We start from the raw sequence: 20,558 nt of genomic DNA, 5'->3' as shown, positions 1-20,558 counted from the left end.
TAACAAAAAAAAACCCCGCTCCGGCGGGAGAGGAAGAAGGCACCACGGTACCGGCGTCGAGAGAAACAGACAGATAATCCTCGAGAGCCTTACGTTCGGGAGCCGACAGAGAGTATAGTCTACCCCGAGGGGGAGTGGTCCCCGGAAGGAGATCAATACAACAATCATACGACCGGTGAGGAGGAAGAGAGTTGGCTCTGGACCGACTGAAGACCGTGCGCAGATCATGATATTCCTCCGGCACTCCTGTCAAATCACCAGGTTCCTCCTGAGAAGAGGGGACAGAAGAAACAGGAGGGATAGCAGACATTAAACACTTCACATGACAAGAAACGTTCCAGGATAGGATAGAATTACTAGACCAATTAATAGAAGGATTATGACATACTAGCCAGGGATGACCCAAAACAACAGGTGTAAAAGGTGAACGAAAAATCAAAAAGGAAATGGTCTCACTGTGGTTACCAGATACTGTGAGGGTTAAAGGTAGTGTCTCACATCTGATACTGGGGAGAAGACTACCATCTAAGGCGAACATGGGCGTGGGCTTCCCTAACTGTCTGAGAGGAATGTCATGTTTCCGAGCCCATGCTTCGTCCATAAAACAACCCTCAGCCCCAGAGTCTATCAAGGCACTGCAGGAAGCAGCCGAACCGGTCCAGCGTAGATGGACCGACAAGGTAGTACAGGATCTTGATGGAGAGACCTGAGTAGTAGCGCTCACCAGTAGCCCTCCGCTTACTGATGAGCTCTGGCTTTTACTGGACATGACATGACAAAATGTCCAGCAGAACCGCAATAGAGGCAAAGGCGGTTGGTGATTCTCCGTTCCCTCTCCTTAGTCGAGATGCGAATACCTCCCAGCTGCATGGGCTCAGTCTCTGAGCCGGTGGGAGGAGATGGTTGAGATGCGGAGAGGGGGAACACCGTTAACGCGAGCTCTCTTCCACGAGCTCGGTGACGAAGATCTACCCGTCGTTCTATGCGGATGGCGAGTGCAATCAAAGAGTCCACGCTGGAAGGAACCTCCCGGGAGAGAATCTCATCCTTAACCTCAGCGTGGAGTCCCTCCAGAAAACGAGCGAGCAACGCCGGCTCGTTCCAGTCACTGGAGGCAGCAAGAGTGCGAAACTCTATAGCGTAATCCGTTATGGATCGATCACCTTGACATAGGGAAGCCAGGGCCCTGGAAGCCTCCTTCCCAAAAACTGAACGATCAAAAACCCGTATCATCTCCTCTTTAAAGTTCTGATAATCGTTAGAACACTCAGCCCTTGCCTCCCAGATAGCTGTGCCCCACTCCCGAGCCCGACCAGTAAGGAGTGATATGACGTAAGCGATCCGAGCTCTCTCTCTTGAGTATGTGTTGGGCTGGAGAGAGAACACAATATCACACTGGGTGAGAAAGGAGCGACACTCAGTGGGCTGCCCAGAGTAACATGGTGGGTTATTAACCCTAGGTTCCGGAGACTCGGAAGACCAGGAAGTAGCTGGTGGCACGAGACGAAGACTCTGAAACTGTCCTGAGAGGTCGGAGACCTGAGCGGCCAGGGTCTCAACGGCATGACGAGCAGCAGACAATTCCTGCTCGTGTCTGCCGAGCATTGCTCCCTGGAACTCGACGGCAGTGTTGCGAGAATCCGTAGTCGCTGGGTCCATTCTTGGTCGGATCCTTCTGTTATGCTGGTGAATGAGGACCCAAAAGCGACTTAATAGAAACAGAGTCTTTATTCCAGTCTTAAACAAAAACCGATACTCCTGGATATCATCTTAGGTAAATCCAAAACAGGAAAACTGAAATCCTCTCGTCAGTAGAGAGGAACGACTGGAGACGCGGCCACAGACTGCAGGTCGCTTCGGGAAGGCACAGGCCGTAGCTGACATAGACACCTGCTCACACGCAGCATCTGAAGAAGGCAAAAACACGACAGGGCGGAACAAGGACACAGAACAGCAAACATCAAACAAGGATCCGACAAGGACAGAAGCGGAAAACAGAGGGAGAAATAGGGACTCTAATCAGAGGGCAAAATAGGGGACAGGTGTGAAAGAGTAAATGAGGTAGTTAGGAGAATGAGGAACAGCTGGGAGCAGGAACGGAACGATAGAGAGAGAGAGCGAGAGAGGGAGAGAGGGAGGGAGAGAGAGGGATAGAAAGAGGGAAAGAACCTAATAAGACCAGCAGAGGGAAACGAATAGAAGGGAAGCACAGAGACAAGACATGATAATCAATGACAAAACATGACACAGAGAGGTGTGTTTCTCTGATTAGACTGAGGACACAGAGAGGTGTGTTTCTCTGATTAGACTGAGGACACAGAGAGGTGTGTTTCTGCTTTAGACTGAGGACACAGAGAGGTGTGTTTCTGCTTTAGACTGAGGACACAGAGAGGTGTGTTTCTCTGATTAGACTGAGGACACAGAGAGGTGTGTTTCTCTGATTAGACTGAGGACACAGAGAGGTGTGTTTCTGTTTTAGACTGAGGACACAGAGAGGTGTGTTTCTCTGATTAGACTGAGGACACAGAGAGGTGTGTTTCTCTGATTATACTATGGTCGTGTCCCAAATGGCACCCTATTCCCTACACAGTGACCTGGTCAAAAGTAGTGCACTATTTAAGCAATAAGGTCCAATTCAGGATGCAACCTGTGTGTGTGGGGCGACAGTGTTACCTGGGCAACAGTGTTGATTTGTTGACATTCAGACAGTATTGTATTTGTCTTGAGAGAGCGAGAGAGAGGGAGAGATGGAGAGAGAGAGAGAGAGAGGGAGAGGGAGAGAGGATGAGAAGGGGAAAGAGAGCATTAAGAGATTATCCTGAACTTCTTAACATTGTCCAGGAAGATGAACAGAGATTGACCTGTGACCCAGGAAGTTAAACAAAATAATGCTGATCAGTGATTGGCTGATGATAGGCAGAGGGCAGGTATTACTTAAAGACAGTGTTGGTTAGTTTTAAATTATGAACAGAAACACAAAAGAGGTTTTTGTATCTGAAAAGAGTTAACTCCCAAAAGAAGAAATGTGATGTATTGTCTGGTTGCTTTGATGTGTGTAGGAGACAAATACTATTTTTGAGAGTTTTTTCAAAAGGGCAATGTTATGGTAACAAGAGAGTAATGTAACAAAACGGGTAATGTTAGGGTAACAATATGGTAATGTTAGGGTAACAACACGGTACTGTTGTGTAATAAAAAGGATAATGTAACAAAGGGAAGTGTTAGGGCAACAAGAGGGTAATATAAGAATAAGGTATTGTAGCAAAGGGGTAATGTTAAGGTAACCAGAGGGTAATGTAACAAAGGGTAATGTAACAAAGGGTAATGCAGGGTAACAAGAGGGTAATGTTAGGGTAACAAGGTGGTAATGTAGCAAGATGGTTATGTAACAAAAATGTATTGTCATGGTAATGAGGGTAATGTTAATGTAACAGGAGGGTAATGTAACAAAAGGGTCATGTTAGGATAACAAAATGGCAGTGTTGGTGTAACAAGAGGATAATGTAACAAAGGGTAGTGTTAGGGTAACACTAGGGTAATGTAACAAAAGGGTCATGTTAGGATAACAAAATGGCAGTGTTGGTGTAACAAGAGGATAATATAACAAAGGGTAGTGTTAGGGTAACACTAGGGTAATGTAACAAAAGGGTAATGTTAGGGTAACAAGATGGTAATATAAGAATAGGTTATTGTAGCAAAGGGATAATATAGCAAAGGGGTAATGTTAGGGTAACACGAGGCTAATGTAACAAGAGGGTAATGTTAGTGTAACACGAGGCTAATGTAACAAGAGGGTAATGTAACACGAGGGTAATGTTGGGTAACAAGAGGGTAATGTAACAAGAGGGTAATGTAACACGAGGGTAATGTAACACGAGGGTAATGTTAGGGTAACAAGAGGGTAATGTAAAATGAGGGTAATGTAACACGAGGGTAATGTAACAAGAGGGTAATGTAACAATGTTAGGGTAACAAGAGGGTAATGTAACAAGAGGGTAATGTAACAAGATGGTAATGTAACACGAGGGTAATGTAACAAGAGGGTAATGTTGGGTAACAAGAGGGTAATGTAACACGAGGGTAATGTAACACGAGGGTAATGTAACAAGAGGGCAATGTTAGGGTAACAAGAGGGTAATGTAACAAGAGGGTAATGTAACAAGAGGGTAATGTAACAAGATGGTAATGTAACAAGAGGGTAATGTTAGGGTAACAAGAGGGTAATGTAACAAGAGGGTAATGTAACACGAGGGTAATATAACACGAGGGTAATGTAACACGAGGGTAATGTAACAAGAGGGTAATGTAACACGAGGGTAATGTAACAATAGGGTAATGTTAGGGTAACAAGATGGTAATGTTAGGGTAACAAGAGGGTAATGTAACAAGAGGGTAATGTAACAAGAGGGTAATGTTGGGTAACAAGAGGGTAATGTAACAAGAGGGTAATGTTGGGTAACAAGAGGGTAATGTAACAAGAGGGTAATGTAACACGAGGGTAATGTAACACGAGGGTAATGTTGGGTAACAAGAGGTTAGTGTAACAACAGGGTGTGTTCTCCCAGCTTTACACAACTGTCTGCTATTTCAGTAGCATTAGTCAAAACATATACTGCAGATGGAAACTGTGTGCTGTTGCCATGTATTTACAATGTACAGATGTCTCTTATAGCATATGATACCAAAACAGCACAAATCCTATATTTTAAAAGTAAGACATTCATTCAAGTTGAATTTGGTCTCAGAACTTGAAAAGAAAGTAGATGTTTCTTGAATAACTAAATGAGTAATCGTACTGTATATTTGGTGGGATAATGCAGTTTGCCATGTGTGAATATTAAAACCATTTTCAGGGTCAGAAAACAAATGAGTTAGTAGCAGCACAAAAGAAGTAAACACACTATACGGTAATAATGTAAACACACTATACGGTAATAATGTAAACACACTATACGGTAATAATGTAAACACACTATACGATAATAATGTAAACACACTATACGATAATAATGTAAACACACTATACGGTAATAATGTAAACACACTATACGGTAATAATGTAAACACACTATACGGTAATAATGTAAACACACTATACGATAATAATGTAAACACACTATACGATAATAATGTAAACACACTATACGGTAATAATGTAAACACACTATACATAATAATGTAAACACACTATACGGTAATAATGTAAACACACTATACGAAAGTAATGTAAACACACTATACGATAATAATGTAAACACACTATACGGTAATAATGTAAACACACTATACGATAATAATGTAAACACACTATACGATAATAATGTAAACACACTATACGGTAATAATGTAAACACACTATACGGTAATAATGTAAACACACTATACGATAATAATGTAAACACACTATACGATAACAATGTAAACACACTATACGATAATAATGTAAACACACTATACGTTAATAATGTAAACACACTATACGTTAATAATGTAAACACACTATACGGTAATAATGTAAACACACTATACGGTAATAATGTAAACACACTATACGTTAATAATGTAAACACACTATACGTTAATAATGTAAACACACTATACGATAATAATGTAAACACACTATACGGTAATAATGTAAACACACTATACGATAATAATGTAAACACACTATACGATAATAATGTAAACACACTATACGATAATAATGTAAACACACTATACGATAATAATGTAAACACACTATACATTAATAATGTAAACACACTATACATAATAATGTAAACACACTATACGGTAATAATGTAAACACACTATACGATAATAATGTAAACACACTATACGATAATAATGTAAACACACTATACGGTAATAATGTAAACACACTATACGGTAATAATGTAAACACACTATACGGTAATAATGTAAACACACTATACGGTAATAATAGATCTGCCAAGGGATTTGAACATAAATAGAAGGCTGCCTGTGGGCTCCATTCAGAGTGGAGAGTCCTGTGAACTCTCCAGAGACAGTCCAGAGACACTCCAGAGACATGACTCCAGACATGTCTCCCATGGAGTAGAAATGTGAGTTTCTGAATATAGGCCTACGATATTATTGTATGCTTTTGGAATTTTAACTAATATACACACACAAAAAAATAAAATATGATTTCATGTGTGAGTTGATATGCTTTTGTTGTTTATTTCTGAATTCAAGGTGTTTTTTATGATGACTTTATTTATCATTGTAACAAGAAAGGCTTTGCCTTACTGTCTTTTCTTATGAACCACTATCCAGAGTGGAGAGCCCTGTGGAGAGCCCTGTGAACCACCATTCAGAGTGGAGAGCCCTGTGAACCACCATCCAGAGTGGAGAGCCCTGTGGTTAGAAGGCTGCCTGTGGGCTCCATCTAGAGTGGAGAGCCCTGTGGATAGAAGGCTGCCTGTGGGCTCCATCTAGAGTGGAGAGCCCTGTGGATAGAAGGCTGCCTGTGGGCTCCATCCAGAGTGGAGAGCCCTGTGGTTAGAAGGCTGCCTGTGGGCTCCATTCAGAGTGGAGAGCCCTGTGGATAGAAGGCTGCCTGTGGGCTCCATTCAGAGTGGAGAGCCCTGTGGATAGAAGGCTGCCTGTGGGCTCCATCCAGAGTGGAGAGCCCTGTGGTTAGAAGGCTGCCTGTGGGCTCCATCCAGAGTGGAGAGCCCTGTGGGTAGAAGGCTGCCTGTGGGCTCCATTTAGAGTGGAGAGCCCTGTGGTTAGAAGGCTGCCTGTGGGCTCCATCCAGAGTGGAGAGCCCTGTGGATAGAAGGCTGCCTGTGGGCTCCATTCAGAGTGGAGAGCCCTGTGGATAGAAGGCTGCCTGTGGGCTCCATCCAGAGTGGAGAGCCCTGTGGTTAGAAGGCTGCCTGTGGGCTCCATCCAGAGTGGAGAGCCCTGTGGGTAGAAGGCTGCCTGTGGGCTCCATTTAGAGTGGAGAGCCCTGTGGTTAGAAGGCTGCCTGTGGGCTCCATCCAGAGTGGAGAGCCTTGTGGATAGAAGGCTGCCTGTGGGCTCCATCCAGAGTGGAGAGCCCTGTGGATAGAAGGCTGCCTGTGGGCTCCATCCAGAGTGGAGAGCCCTGTGGTTAGAAGGCTGCCTGTGGGCTCCATCCAGAGTGGAGAGCCCTGTGGTTAGAAGGCTGCCTGTGGGCTCCATCCAGAGTGGAGAGCCCTGTGGGTAGAAGGCTGCCTGTGGGCTCCATCCAGAGTGGAGAGCCCTGTGGTTAGAAGGCTGCCTGTGGGCTCCATCCAGAGTGGAGAGCCCTGTGGGTAGAAGGCTGCCTGTGGGCTCCATTTAGAGTGGAGAGCCCTGTGGTTAGAAGGCTGCCTGTGGGCTCCATCCAGAGTGGAGAGCCCTGTGGATAGAAGGCTGCCTGTGGGCTCCATCCAGAGTGGAGAGCCCTGTGGATAGAAGGCTGCCTGTGGGCTCCATCCAGAGTGGAGAGCCCTGTGGTTAGAAGGCTGCCTGTGGGCTCCATCCAGAGTGGAGAGCCCTGTGGGTAGAAGGCTGCCTGTGGGCTCCATTCAGAGTGGAGAGCCCTGTGGTTAGAAGGCTGCCTGTGGGCCTAGTGGGAGAATCACTGGTGTAATAAAGAAATCATCTTCCTCTGATTTCCTCTGTTAATATGTTAACCACTTCTACGTTCATATTCTGCTTCTATTGGTTTATATAGTAGGCTACTTGTAAAGGCTCACAGTTATACACTATTTTCTCATTAAAAATAAAATCTGTCATTTTGTGACTATTGATTTAGTATTGATTAAGCAGCTGAGTGATTGGTTTCCCTGTGTGAGTTATTGTATTGTCCTTTTATTATACGCGCACGCGCACACGCACACGCACACGCACACACACACACACCTGTTATCTATAGGCCTAAATCTGCCAGACTGCCAGCTACTGTAGGCCTTGGTTACAATAACCGACCTTGGTGCTCTTCAAAAGGTCACGATACGACCTTGGTGCTCTTCAAAAGGTCACGATACGACCTTGGTGCTCTTCAAAAGGTCACGATACGACCTTGGTGCTCTTCAAAAGGTCACGATACGACCTTGGTGCTCTTCAAAAGGTCACGATACGACCTTGGTGCTCTTCAAAAGGTCACGATACGACCTTGGTGCTCCTCAAAAGGTCACGATATGTGGATAATTGACTCACTCATGCAGGGAGATAAATATTTGTTGTCGGGGGTTAACGTTAAAGCAACAGGTGCGTAATTTGATTAGACTACATGTAGGTGTAATATTTGTCATGACACAATAGCCTATATCAGGGGGGGGCTAACTAATGTTCTTACAAAATAGTTGTATAAATATATGATTGAACCCAAAAAGATTGTATAGGCTATTCACTAATGTGGATGTTTGACTCGTGAAGTAGCCGTGTTCATTTTCGTTAACGTAAATAGTGACTAAAATATTCGTCAAACACCTCCTTTTCAGCGGCAATTGATGAGACTATAACGGACTGAATAGACCCAGACAAATCTATAACTGAACCAAAATGATTTTTCATTTCAGTTGACTAAAACGAGAAGAGACTAAATTTCCTCTGTGACTAAAATCAAAACTACTAAATGGACTGGACAAGAGTTTTTTGGGGAGAGATTTAAGAGCTTTTTCAGTGATAAGCACAATGAATATTAGCAGCACAGCTGCGTTAGGCAGTGGGGAAGGATGCACCACACTTTGGACAGAACAGCCCACATCAGCTGGTGAGCTGCGGGGGAGAAAGCGATGCGTCTGGGCAGACAGGTTGCTCCAAGTATACACATTGAGCAGGCGACTCTCTTGCTTCGCCTCAGCTAACCAGTCACCAACATCCTTCTAGTAGCTACCCTTTGCCTGGTTAAGAAACACAAGCTGCCTTACGAAAAGAAAAAACAAAACAATAGCAGCATTGAGTTTAATAGGAATTACAAGAGTCTAGCTGTTTCTCTCTCCCTTGAGTATAGAAAAGTGGGCGGTCTTTGAATTTGTAGTCTCGCTTAACCCCTCCCACTTCATTTCATATAGAGGCCTGTAGTGTCAGAGAAAACGGCTTGATTCTCAGGCTAACTTCAGGCTAACTTCAGGCTAACTTCAGGCTAACTTCAGGCTAACTTCAGGCTAACTTCAGGCTAACTTTCAATATGATTCATAATACCAGCATTACTTTTTGGTTTCTTTCTATTGTGCATTGGCAGGCACCATTTTACATTCATAAAGGATATTGAGGGCCGTTCTAAAACTAGGCTAGTTGCGGGACGGACCGTTAAAGATTTGTTTAGGCTACACCTTGCTCAGTCATGGTAGCCCATTAGCTAGCTAACAACTAGGGGCACGTTCAGCAAGACGCAATGTGTTGGAACGTTCAGATAGAAATATCCTATGTAGAACAAACATACTTCTCTGACATGTTGAAAAAGGAATAGCGTAGGCTCTATTCATGGCCTTTCTATCTGCTACGTTGGAGACTGAACCGGACTCTGCTAACATTACCAGTAGCCAAAACATTGTTTAGAAGCGATTTGACTTTGTCTTCTGTTATGAAAAGTGCTATAGAAGTTTAATAAATCATTATTATTACCATCATATTGGGAGAGTTCAGTGACCAGACGGAGGAGGACGACACGACAGCACCCTCCTCAGGGGATAGGTACTCAGTGTAAAGCCAATTAGTACTCACCTGAGCCCACTAATTGCTTTGTGTCTTCCTCTACATACACTACCGTTTCTAAAGTTTGGTGGTCACTTAGAAATGTCCTTGTTTTTGAAAGAAATGCAAAAAATGTTGTCCATTAAAATAACATCAAATTGATCGGAAATACAGTGTAGACATTGTTAAGGTCGTCTGAAATCAGAGTGGAGTTAGGGGGTGAACTCTGTTAGCTACTTGGGATGTATCCTTGATGGAAGCTTGGGAGGTGTGAGCATGGCCAATAAGGTGCTAGGGAAGGTTAATGCCAGGACTAATTTTTTGTCTAGAAAGTCCAAGCTGCTTGATAAGGACTCTAGCTACTGCCCTCATTCAATGCCATTTGGACTATGCTAGTACTTCCTGGTTTGGGGGCTTATCTAAACTTATGAAGGGGAAGCTCCAGATAGCCCAGAATAAGCTGATCAGGGTAGTATTGAAGGTAAGTCCACATACTCACATAGGCAGGAGCTGCTTTCAGGAACTAAACTGGCTGTCTGTTGAGGCTAGGGTGTCCCAGATTAGACTAGGTTTGGTTTACAGGAGTATTTATGGTCCTGCGCCCAGATATCTAAGTGATTACTCGTGTTACTGGATGCACACAATCACAGCACCAGATCAGGTGTTGCTGATGTGTGCTTATACAGGTTCAGGAGTAATGCTGGGAAAGGTACTGTCTTGTATACTGGAGCCTCAGAATGGAATGAGTTGCCTCTGCCCATAAAAACAACGTCCTCTCTGGACAGCTTTAAAAACAAAGTAAAAATATGTTTGATGTCCTCTGTGCCCATATGAATAACCCCTATGATGTAACTGGAATGATGAGAGAGATGTTCTTCTTCTCTGTTTTTGTTTTATTATTTCACTGCCACACCGTGTTTAACTGTGTTGGATCTTGTCCAGCCATCTTGTCTCAAGAGGACCACAATGGAATAAGTCCCAGACTGTATTGTGTGTTATCCTCTATGATTTAACAATGGAAATAAGTCCCAGACTTGATTGTGGGTTATCCTCCATGATTTTATTCACGTGCATGTATGGCTTTCAAGTTTTATGTGTGCTTGTTTTTTAAAATGGTCAAATTAATAAACTAAACTAAAAAACGAAACTAATGTTGTAAATGACTATTGTAGCTGGAAACGGCAGATTTTTAATGGAATATCTACATAGGCTTACAGAGGCCCATTATCAACAACCATCACTCCTGTGTTCCAATGGCACGTTGTGTTAGCTAATCCAAGTTTATCATTTTAAAAGTCTAATTGATCATTAGAAAACCCTTCTGCAATTATGTTAGTGTCGGTTCCACTTTTCTGGCCTCGGTTATTTACTTAACAAATAAGGAACACTCAAAATGTGCATTTATAAATCAGAACAATTTTTATCAAAATACGCTGTAGACAGAAGTCAAAGATCCCACATCAAACATACAACTGATGTCTCTCCTGAGTTCTGAAAAATAGACACGGTCTAAGTTGTTTTTATATGTTTGCAGTCAACCCCTAGTGATGTAACTGCCTACATCAACACCTTCTACTCATGAGACCAAGGCCATGCATATACCGTTTTACAAACTAGCAGAAAAAAACAATAGTTCCAGTGTTTTCTAAGGGCTCAGCAGTAATTTTCCACTTTTCTACAGTCAGTATGGGAATGATGCTCAAGCTTCCATTTCCTAACAATTCTATCCACGGGTGCCTGCTGGGATAATTACACCTTACAGAGTGAGTAGTTCTTACCGTGAAGACTGACTCACCGCTCCTGAGGTGAGTTCTAGGCCATAGAGGGATTTACCTGCTTCCTTCTACCACATTAGGTAAGCTTGCTCCCTTCTTGTGACCATCCATACATGTGTCCCATAATCCCCGGCTAACCTCTCAGTTCTTCACCCAGAGAACAGTCCTGTGGTCTCCCTTCTCCTAGTAGGTTGTTTCTCATTACCTCTCTGCATAAAGTATAAAAACCCACATTCAAACTCTGTCCTTCTCATAGGCTTAACCCGACTCCCGAACAGCTTAGTGGTTGATGTAGGCTTCCTAAATACTAAAACCTGGGTTCCTGGCCTCTTAGTCTGATTTCCAATTTTTCTCACCATTTGTATCCATTTGTTGTTTTCCTCAGATCCCCCATTAGGTCCTGTGTCTGCACCAACAAGGAGACCCAGGAAAAGGATGATGGGAAAACAAACCACAAGATCTGGTGTAGTCTCTGTTTCCTAGTTATAGAACCTGAGTGTGAAATGATGTCTCCTTCTGCTCGTTGGCTAGAGCCTTCTTTTTCATCTTTCTGTCTGTCCTTTGGTCTGGGCCCTCTGCTTCCGGCCTTTTGGTCTGGGCCCTCTGCTTCCGGCCTTTTGGTCTGGGCCCTCTGCTTCCGGCCTTTTGGTCTGGGCCCTCTGCTTCCGGCCTTTTGGTCTGGGCCCTCTGCTTCCGGCCTTTTGGTCTGGGCCCTCTGCTTCCGGCCTTTTGGTCTGGGCCCTCTGCTTCCGGCCTTTTGGTCTGGGCCCTCTGCTTCCGGCCTTTTGGTCTGGGCCCTCTGCTTCCGGCCTTTTGGTCTGGGCCCTCTGCTTCCGGCCTTTTGGTCTGGGCCCTCTGCTTCCGGCCTTTTGGTCTGGGCCCTCTGCTTCCGGCCTTTTGGTCTGGGCCCTCTGCTCCCGGCCTTTTGGTCTGGGCCCTCTGCTCCCGGCCTTTTGGTCTGGGCCCTCTGCTCCCGGCCGTTTGGTCTGGGCCCTCTGCTTCCGGCCTTTTGGTCTGGGCCCTCTGCTTCCCATCCATCTTGGCTGGTTCCATTTCCTTTTACGGACTCGTCTTTTTCACTCAGTCTCCTACGCAGATGGTCAGAGCATCTGGATCCTCACCTGGGATTAGTTCTGCTGCTTTCCTAGTGTGAGAGTGGAGAAAACTTACAACAGAAGTTAGTTCCTTCATGTACTCAAAATGGTCACACTGTGTCTCAGTTATGTCTATCTGTCGGTCAGTCATAGGTCGAACACCTGGTGTGTTCAGGGGTCGTCTTGTTAACATTTCATAATGGGTTCACCCGTTCACCCGTTCACCCAATACCTTTGTTAAGGCTGCTGCACATTTTCATGAGGACAGGGGGCAAACATTCCACCCAGCTCATTTTCATGAGGACAAAGAGCAAGCATTCCCCACAGTTCATTTTCATGAGGACAAAGAGCCATCTCACTCCATGAGCCAATCGGCAAATAGTAGAGATCATGGTTGATGGTAAACAGGGCATGCCAGACAAAAGATGTAGCCATAATCCAGATCTATTAGTAAACACTCTTGCTCTCCAAACCCCACACCACGCTGAGTCTGAATAGACAGTAAGGGCCTTCCCTTCCCCCAATTCACAAGCTGTGTTCCGAGCTAATAAATCTGCCTGTTGCTGATAAATGGTCTGGTAGGGGCTGTATAACCTCAATATCACCTCCCACATCTACTACAACCTATCCTACATGTTTCTTCCCTGTGCTTTGATCTATATAAGCAGAACCATCAACAAACAGCACCATGTCAGAGTCAAGCAGAGGTTCATCTAATAAGTCTTTGTCCAGTACACATTCCTGGGCTGTCCCGATGTCCCTGTTATTGTTACTGATGATTTGCTCAGGGAAGCCCCAACACCTTGTCCAGGTTTGCCTAAACAGGAACAGCGAAGTGTCTATGAGAAATGGTAGGTCATGTCCATTAACATTAAGAGTAACCATTGGCTCTTCTCTTCCATCATTGAATTCATACTGGGGCAGGGGAGTCGGGCGCCTTCATTTTTGATTCTGACTGGAAAATAAGAACTGTTGGTGTTCTGATTTCCCATTGGCCATGGCTGTCCTCTATCCTTGTCCATAGGGCATAGGTGGCCCCTGGGAGCATGTTCAGCTCCGGGTGAGTGGTACTGTGGCTGAGGAGCATGTTCAGCTCCGGGTGAGTGGTACTGTGGCTGAGGAGCATGTTCAGCTCCGGGTGAGTGGTACTGTGGCTGAGGAGCATGTTCAGCTCCGGGTGAGTGGTACTGTGGCTGAGGAGCATGTTCAGCTCCGGGTGAGTGGTACTGTGGCTGAGGAGCATGTTCAGCTCCGGGTGAGTGGTACTGTGGCTGAGGAGCATGTTCAGCTCCGGGTGAGTGGTACTGTGGCTGAGGAGCATGTTCAGCTCCGGGTGAGTGGTACTGTGGCTGAGGAGCATGTTCAGCTCCGGGTGAGTGGTACTGTGGCTGAGGAGCATGTTCAGCTCCGGGTGAGTGGTACTGTGGCTGAGGAGCATGTTCAGCTCCGGGTGAGTGGTACTGTGGCTGAGGAGCATATTGTTGCCTTGGTGGGTAGTACACTCCAAGATGTGCATTAGCAAAGTTTCCTCTTCCTCTGCCAGGCCCAACGTTTCCTCTGCCCCTGGTTGTAACCTCTTCCTCTTTCATTTCCCCCCACACTGCGAACTCACATGCCCCAACTGCCCACAGGACCAGCGTTGAGTGTTGTTCCAGTCATGCAGGGCTCTGGCACATACCCTGCAGGCACCAGGTTCACAGGTGTGACTGATGTGACTGTGGGGGGAGCGGCAGACTGTGGTTGTGGTGAGCCTGTATGTAGAAGCAACATTGAGCGGCCATCATTTTGTGAGTAAAAATCCCCACTTCCTGTCTCGATCTGTGCGAGCTGGGCCTTCTTCAGTGCAGTGTCTAGTCCTCCTTTTCCTTGCTCTCTGAATAGGTCACCCATGGATGTTGACACATTGTACTTTTCTTTAGCTTCTGTAGTAGTTAGTTGGGATGGCGAGGGGAAAGTCCCTCCAGGAACTGTGCCTCTTTTTCTTCTTCCAATTCTATTGTTCTCATGCCACTTGTTCCTGCTGTTGTGTCATCCACCTCCTTTATCAGAGTCCCCTTGAGGATAAGTGTGGTGGCTTCTCCATTTTCTTCTGTCAGTGGTATGAGAGGGTAGATCTGTGTATAGTCACCCGGGGGTCCTCTGGGTTGAGTCTCATACGAAGGCGGGGGCGGTGGGGAGTACTCCTGTTCTGACTCTGTCCTGACTCATTTCTTTCCTTCCGCACTCTATTGTTCTCTCCAGCTTTAGTTTGGTCACGGTGGCCTTGTTCATGAAGATCTGTCCTTCCGGCATTATCATTCCTATCACAGTTTCTGATACAAGGGTACTTTTCCTCATCCCTTTCTTTTAGTCCATTTCTCTTGTCTGCATTATCTCTTTGACTAAATCCAACCTATTCTTGTACAGGCTTCATTGCTCCTATCTGCTCATTCTGGTTTGACTGTGCCATGGTGCTCCGGCTTTTTATTTAGATAGTCTGCGTGTAATGTGTTTTCCGAATTCTATAGGGTTATCCTAAAGTGGGTGTAATATGTATGAATATGCCTATATAAATTCTTCTCTATCTCCTTTCAGTGTGTGTTAAACAACAGTGGGTAACATTGTAATCCTAATTCTACTCTCACTTAACCCAGGCTATAGTAAATGGTTCTACTAAACTCAAATATATTTCACACACGGGACAACCGCATGATAGACTTCAATTCCTAATATTGTATCTTAAAGGTGCAAAGTAACAGTATTATTATATTCACCAGTGAAAATCTCTACAGAACTTCCTTGTATTAATTTGACTGGTATATTAAGGGTTGTACATCTCCTACGGTAGGAAAGTGTCACTGACAAATATGTTCAACCTTTTATTCAAATAACGTCTGTCCTACTCCTAACTTTTTATTCCACCATTGGGCCATTAAAAATCCCTTTACAGGCCTTTTGCAGACATGGTGAGCGTCGGTGTGGTTTTATTTGACAGTCAGCCGTGTAATGATAAGGGTGTTGGTGCCCTGTGTAACGGATGTGAAACGGCTAGCTAGTTAGCCTTTCAAATCGGTGACGTCACTCGCTTTGAGACCTTGAAGTAGTGGTTCCCCTTGCTCTGCAAGGGCCGCGGCTTTTGTGGAGCGATGGGTAACGATGCTTCGTGGGTGACTGTTGTTGATGTGTGCAGAGGGTCCCTGGTTCGCGCGAGGGGACGGACTAAACTTATACTGTTACATTAGCCTTTCCTATTATCTAACGTGTAATAATATCAATAGTGGATGTGGTATTCGTTTTGACTCTATTTCCTCTACTGTCTCATCTGCCCATAAAACACAACTTCCTCTCCACCTTAACTATCCTCCTACAAGTAATTATAGGTTGTATTTCAACAAAAAATGTTGAGGGTACTACTAGTTCCTCAGGTTGTAGAGTAATATACATGTGGTGGCATATTTCTGCTTTACCAAATGAGGAGAGTTACAAACTACACACCAGTCAGAGTTATACTTAACTGTTCTCTCAGATACAGCTTCTGTCCCTAACTAAACAATCTATCTCAGGTGTCTCGTAGGTTATCGCCTGTTCCAGAACATTCCAGACACTAACAGCTTACAAACGGTAGGCAATTAAGGTCACAGTTATGAAAACTTAGTACATTAAAGAGGCCTTTCTACTGACTGAAAAACACCAAAAGCAAGATGCCCAGGATCCCTGCTCATCTGTGTGAACGTGCCTTAGGCATGCTGCAAGGAGGCGTGAGGACTGCAGATAACAAATTGCAATGTCCGTACTGTGAGACGCCTAAGACAGCGCTACAGGGAAACAGGACGGACAGCTGATCGTCCTCGCAGTGGCAGACCACGTGTAACAACACCTGCACAGGATCGGTACATCCGAACATCACACCTGCAGGACAGGTACAGGATGGCAACAACAACTGCCTGAGTTACACCAGGAATGCACAATCCCTCCATCAGTGCTCAGACTGTCCGCAATAAGCTGAGAGAGGCTAGACTGAGGACTTGTAGGCCTGTTGTAAGGCAGGTCCTCACCAGACATCACCGGCAACAACATCACCTATGGGCACAAACCCACCGTCGCTGGACCAGACAGGACTGGCAAAAAGTGCTCTTCACTGATGAGTCGTTGTTTTGTCTCACCAGGGGTGATGGTCGGATACGAGTTTATCGTCGAAGGAATGAGCGTTACACCAAGGCCTGTACTCTGGAGCGGGATCGATTTGGAGGTGGAGAGTCCGTCATGGTCTGGGGCGGTGTGTCACAGCATCATCGGACTGAGCTTGTCATTGCAGGCAATCTCAACGCTATGCGTTACAGGGAAGACATCCTTCTCCCTCATGTGGTACCCTTCCTGCAGGCTCATCCTGACATGACCCTCCAGCATGACAATGCCACCAGCCATACTGCTCTTTCTGAGCATGATTTCCTGCAAGACAGGAATGTCAGTGTTCTGCCATGGCCAGCGAAGAGCCCGGATCTCAATCCCATTGAGCAGGTCTGGGACCTGTTGGATCGGCGGGTGAGGGCTAGGGCCATTCCTTCCAGAAATGTCCGGGAACTTGCAGGTGCCTTGGTGGAAGAGTGGGGTAACATCTCACAGCATGAACTGACAAATCTGGTGCAGTCCATGAGGAGGAGATGCACTGCAGTACTTAATGCAGCTGGTGGCCACACCAGATACTGACTGTTACTTTTGATTTTGACAGCTCTCTGGTCTTGGCCATTGTGGAGAGGTTGGAGTCTGTTTGATTGAGTGTGTGGACAGGTGTCTTTTATACAGGTAACAAGTTCAAACAGGTGCAGTTAATACAGGTAATGAGTGGAGAACAGGAGGGACTCTTAAAGAAAAACTAACAGGTCTGTGAGAGTCGGAATTCTTACTGGTTGGTAGGTGATCAAATACTTATGTCATGCAATAAAATGCAAATGAATTACTTAAAATCATACAATGTGATTTTCTGGATTCCGTCTCTCACAGTTGAAGTGTACCTATGATATAAATTACAGACCTCTACATGCTTTGTAAGTAGGAAAATCGGCAAAATCGGCAGTGTATCCAATACTTGTTCTCCCCACTGTACATGCACATTTCAGGTTACTTTGTTTTTATAATTACAAGAGGGAGGCGGTGCTTTTACATACCAGTGAAACACTGAACACCCACTTCTTATAAATGACAGACTTCGATATAACAGGTGTTTACCTTATAATTTGGTGATCAGATCAGAGAAGGGGCTTCAGGTTCCGTCCAGTAGCGGTGCGCTCACTCCCTCCTGGCTAGCTCGCCAAATGTTGGTTCCACTTATCTGGGCTCCGTTATTTACTTAACAAATAAGGAACACTCAAAATGTGCATTTATAAATCATAACAATTTTTATAAAAAAATACAGCTGTAGACAGAAGTCAAAGATCAAACATCAAACATACAACTGATGTCTCTCCTGAGTTCTGCAAAATAGACAAGGTCTAAGTTGCTTTTAATATGCATTCAGTCAACCCCTAGTGATGTAACTGCCTACAACAACACCTTCTACTCATGAGACTAGGCCCATGCATATACAGTTTTATAAACTTGCAGAAGAAAACAATATTTCCAGTGTTTTCTAAGGGCTCAGCAGTAATTTTCCCCAAGTTGCTTTATAGTGGTTCATCTGACTAGTCTCTTATCTCTTTCACTCCCCTGCAGGGTTCTGTGTCTATGAATCTCTTTTAGCCTTGAGGCGCTTTCTCACAGACACCCTGTTTAAGACTGCAAATAACTCACACATCTCTCAGACCGTTTCTTATAAGAAGCAGAGACTAGAAAAGAACTGTGGAACAATATTAAACCTTATAATGCATATATATATATATTGCTAATCTGTAGTCCAGGACCCTATAAATGTAGTGGGGGAGGGGTCTTATAGCCCTTCCCCTTCTATTAATACAACATAAGCATAATCAATTATTATAATACATCAATCATTTGGTGCAGCCCCTATCATGACCCCAAGTTGACCCCATCATTAGCACAGCTTAAAACTGTTGTTCTGATTAAAGAAGCAATAACACTGGCCTTCTTCAGACTTGTTGAGTATTTGGAGCATCAGCATTTGTGGGTAGAAGGCCAGCATCCCGGAGTCGCCTCTTCACTGTTGACGTTGAGACTGGTGTTTTGTGGGTACTGTTTAACTTCTTATGGCTGGGATCCCGTTAACGGGATCGATATGACAACAGCCAGTGAAAGAGCAGTGCGGCAAATTCAAAACAACAGAAATCTCATAATTAAAATTCCTCAGACATACAAGTATTTTACACAATTTCAAAGATAAACTTATTGTTAATCCCACCACAGTGTCCGACTTCAAAAAGGCTTTACGATGAAAGCACAACATATCATTATGTTTGGTCATCACCTATTCACAGAAAAACACAGCCATTTTTCCAACGATCGGTGGTCTGGAACCTCCAGCGACGATCGGTGGTCCGGAGCCTCCAGCGACGGTCTACGGTCCGGAGTCCTCGGCGACGATCTACGGTCCGGAGTCCCCGGCGACGAACTACGGTCCGGAGTCCCCGGCGACGATCTACGGTCCGGAGCCTCTGGTGACGATTCACGGTCCGGTTCGTCCGGCGTCGACCCCCAGTCCAGTTCTTCCCGCAACTTGCCACAGTCTGGTTCCTCCGATGACGTGTCCACGAGCAGAGTGGGTACTTCGCCCCGCACCGGAACCGCCCCCGACGGTAGATGCCCACCCGGACCCTTCCCTATTGAGTCAGGTTTTGCGGCCGGAGTCTGCACTTTTATCGTTTATCGTTGTCTCTGATTGGGGATCATATTTAGGTAGCCATTTTCCTATTGTGATTTGTGGGATCTTGTCTATGGATAGTTGCATGTCAGCACTATTATTAGCTTCACGTTTTGTTTGGTATTTTGTTGTTTTTGTTCGGTGTTCATTTAATAAAGGAAAATGTACGCCTACCACGCTGCACCTTGGTCCATTCATAATGACGAGCGTGACAATTAACAATGTCTACACTGTATTTCTGATCAATTTGATGTTATTTTAAAATGGACAAAAAATGTGCTTGTCTTTCAAAAACCAGGACATTTCTAAGTGACCCCAAACGTTTGAACGGTAGTGTATGTGTAGTATGGGTTAATGAAGCCATACAAATGTTATTGAGACTAAAATGAAAGGGCATTTAGTTGACCCACTGTTTTCGTCATTTTGACAATAACGAGACATTCATTATCAGTGGTGTACAGTACTTAAGTAAAAACACATTAAAGTAGTACGTAACTAGTTTTTGGGGGTATCTGTACTTCACTTTACTATTTATATTTTTGACAACTTTTACTTTTACTACATTGCCTAAGAAAATTATGTACTTTTTCCGCTGACACCCAAAAGTACTCATTATATCTTGAATGCTTAGCAGGACAGTAAAATGGTCAGATTCACACATTGATCAAGAGAACATCCCCGGTCATCTCTACTGCCTCTGATCTGGAGGACTCACTAAACAGAGAACATCCCTGGTCGTCCCTACTGCCTCTGATCTGGAGGACTCACTAAACAGAGAACATCCCTGGTCATCCCTACTGCCTCTGATCTGGTGGACTCACTAAACAGAGAACATCCCTGGTCATCCCTACTTCCTCTAATCTGGCAGACTCACTAAACACAAATGCTACATTTTGTAAATGATGCCTGAGTGTTGGAGTGTGGCCCTGGCTATCTGTAAATAACAAATACAAATACAAATGATGTTGTGTTTGCTTAAATATAAGCAATTTGAAAGTATTTATACTTTGACTTTTGATATTTAAGGATATTTAAAACCAAATACTTTTAGACTTTTACTCAAGTAGTGTTTTACTGAGTGACTTTCACTTTTACTTGAGTTATTTTCTATTAATTACTTTACTTTTACTCAAGTATGACACATGGGTACTATTTCCACCACTGGTCATTATTCAAATGACAAACATGTGATTTAATTATATATTTTTGTCAAAATGACCAAGA

Source organism: Salvelinus alpinus, chromosome 1, assembly GCF_045679555.1.
Source record: "Salvelinus alpinus chromosome 1, SLU_Salpinus.1, whole genome shotgun sequence".
In the NCBI taxonomy this organism is placed as follows: Eukaryota; Metazoa; Chordata; class Actinopteri; order Salmoniformes; family Salmonidae; genus Salvelinus; species Salvelinus alpinus.
This window is presented reverse-complemented; position numbering follows the sequence as displayed.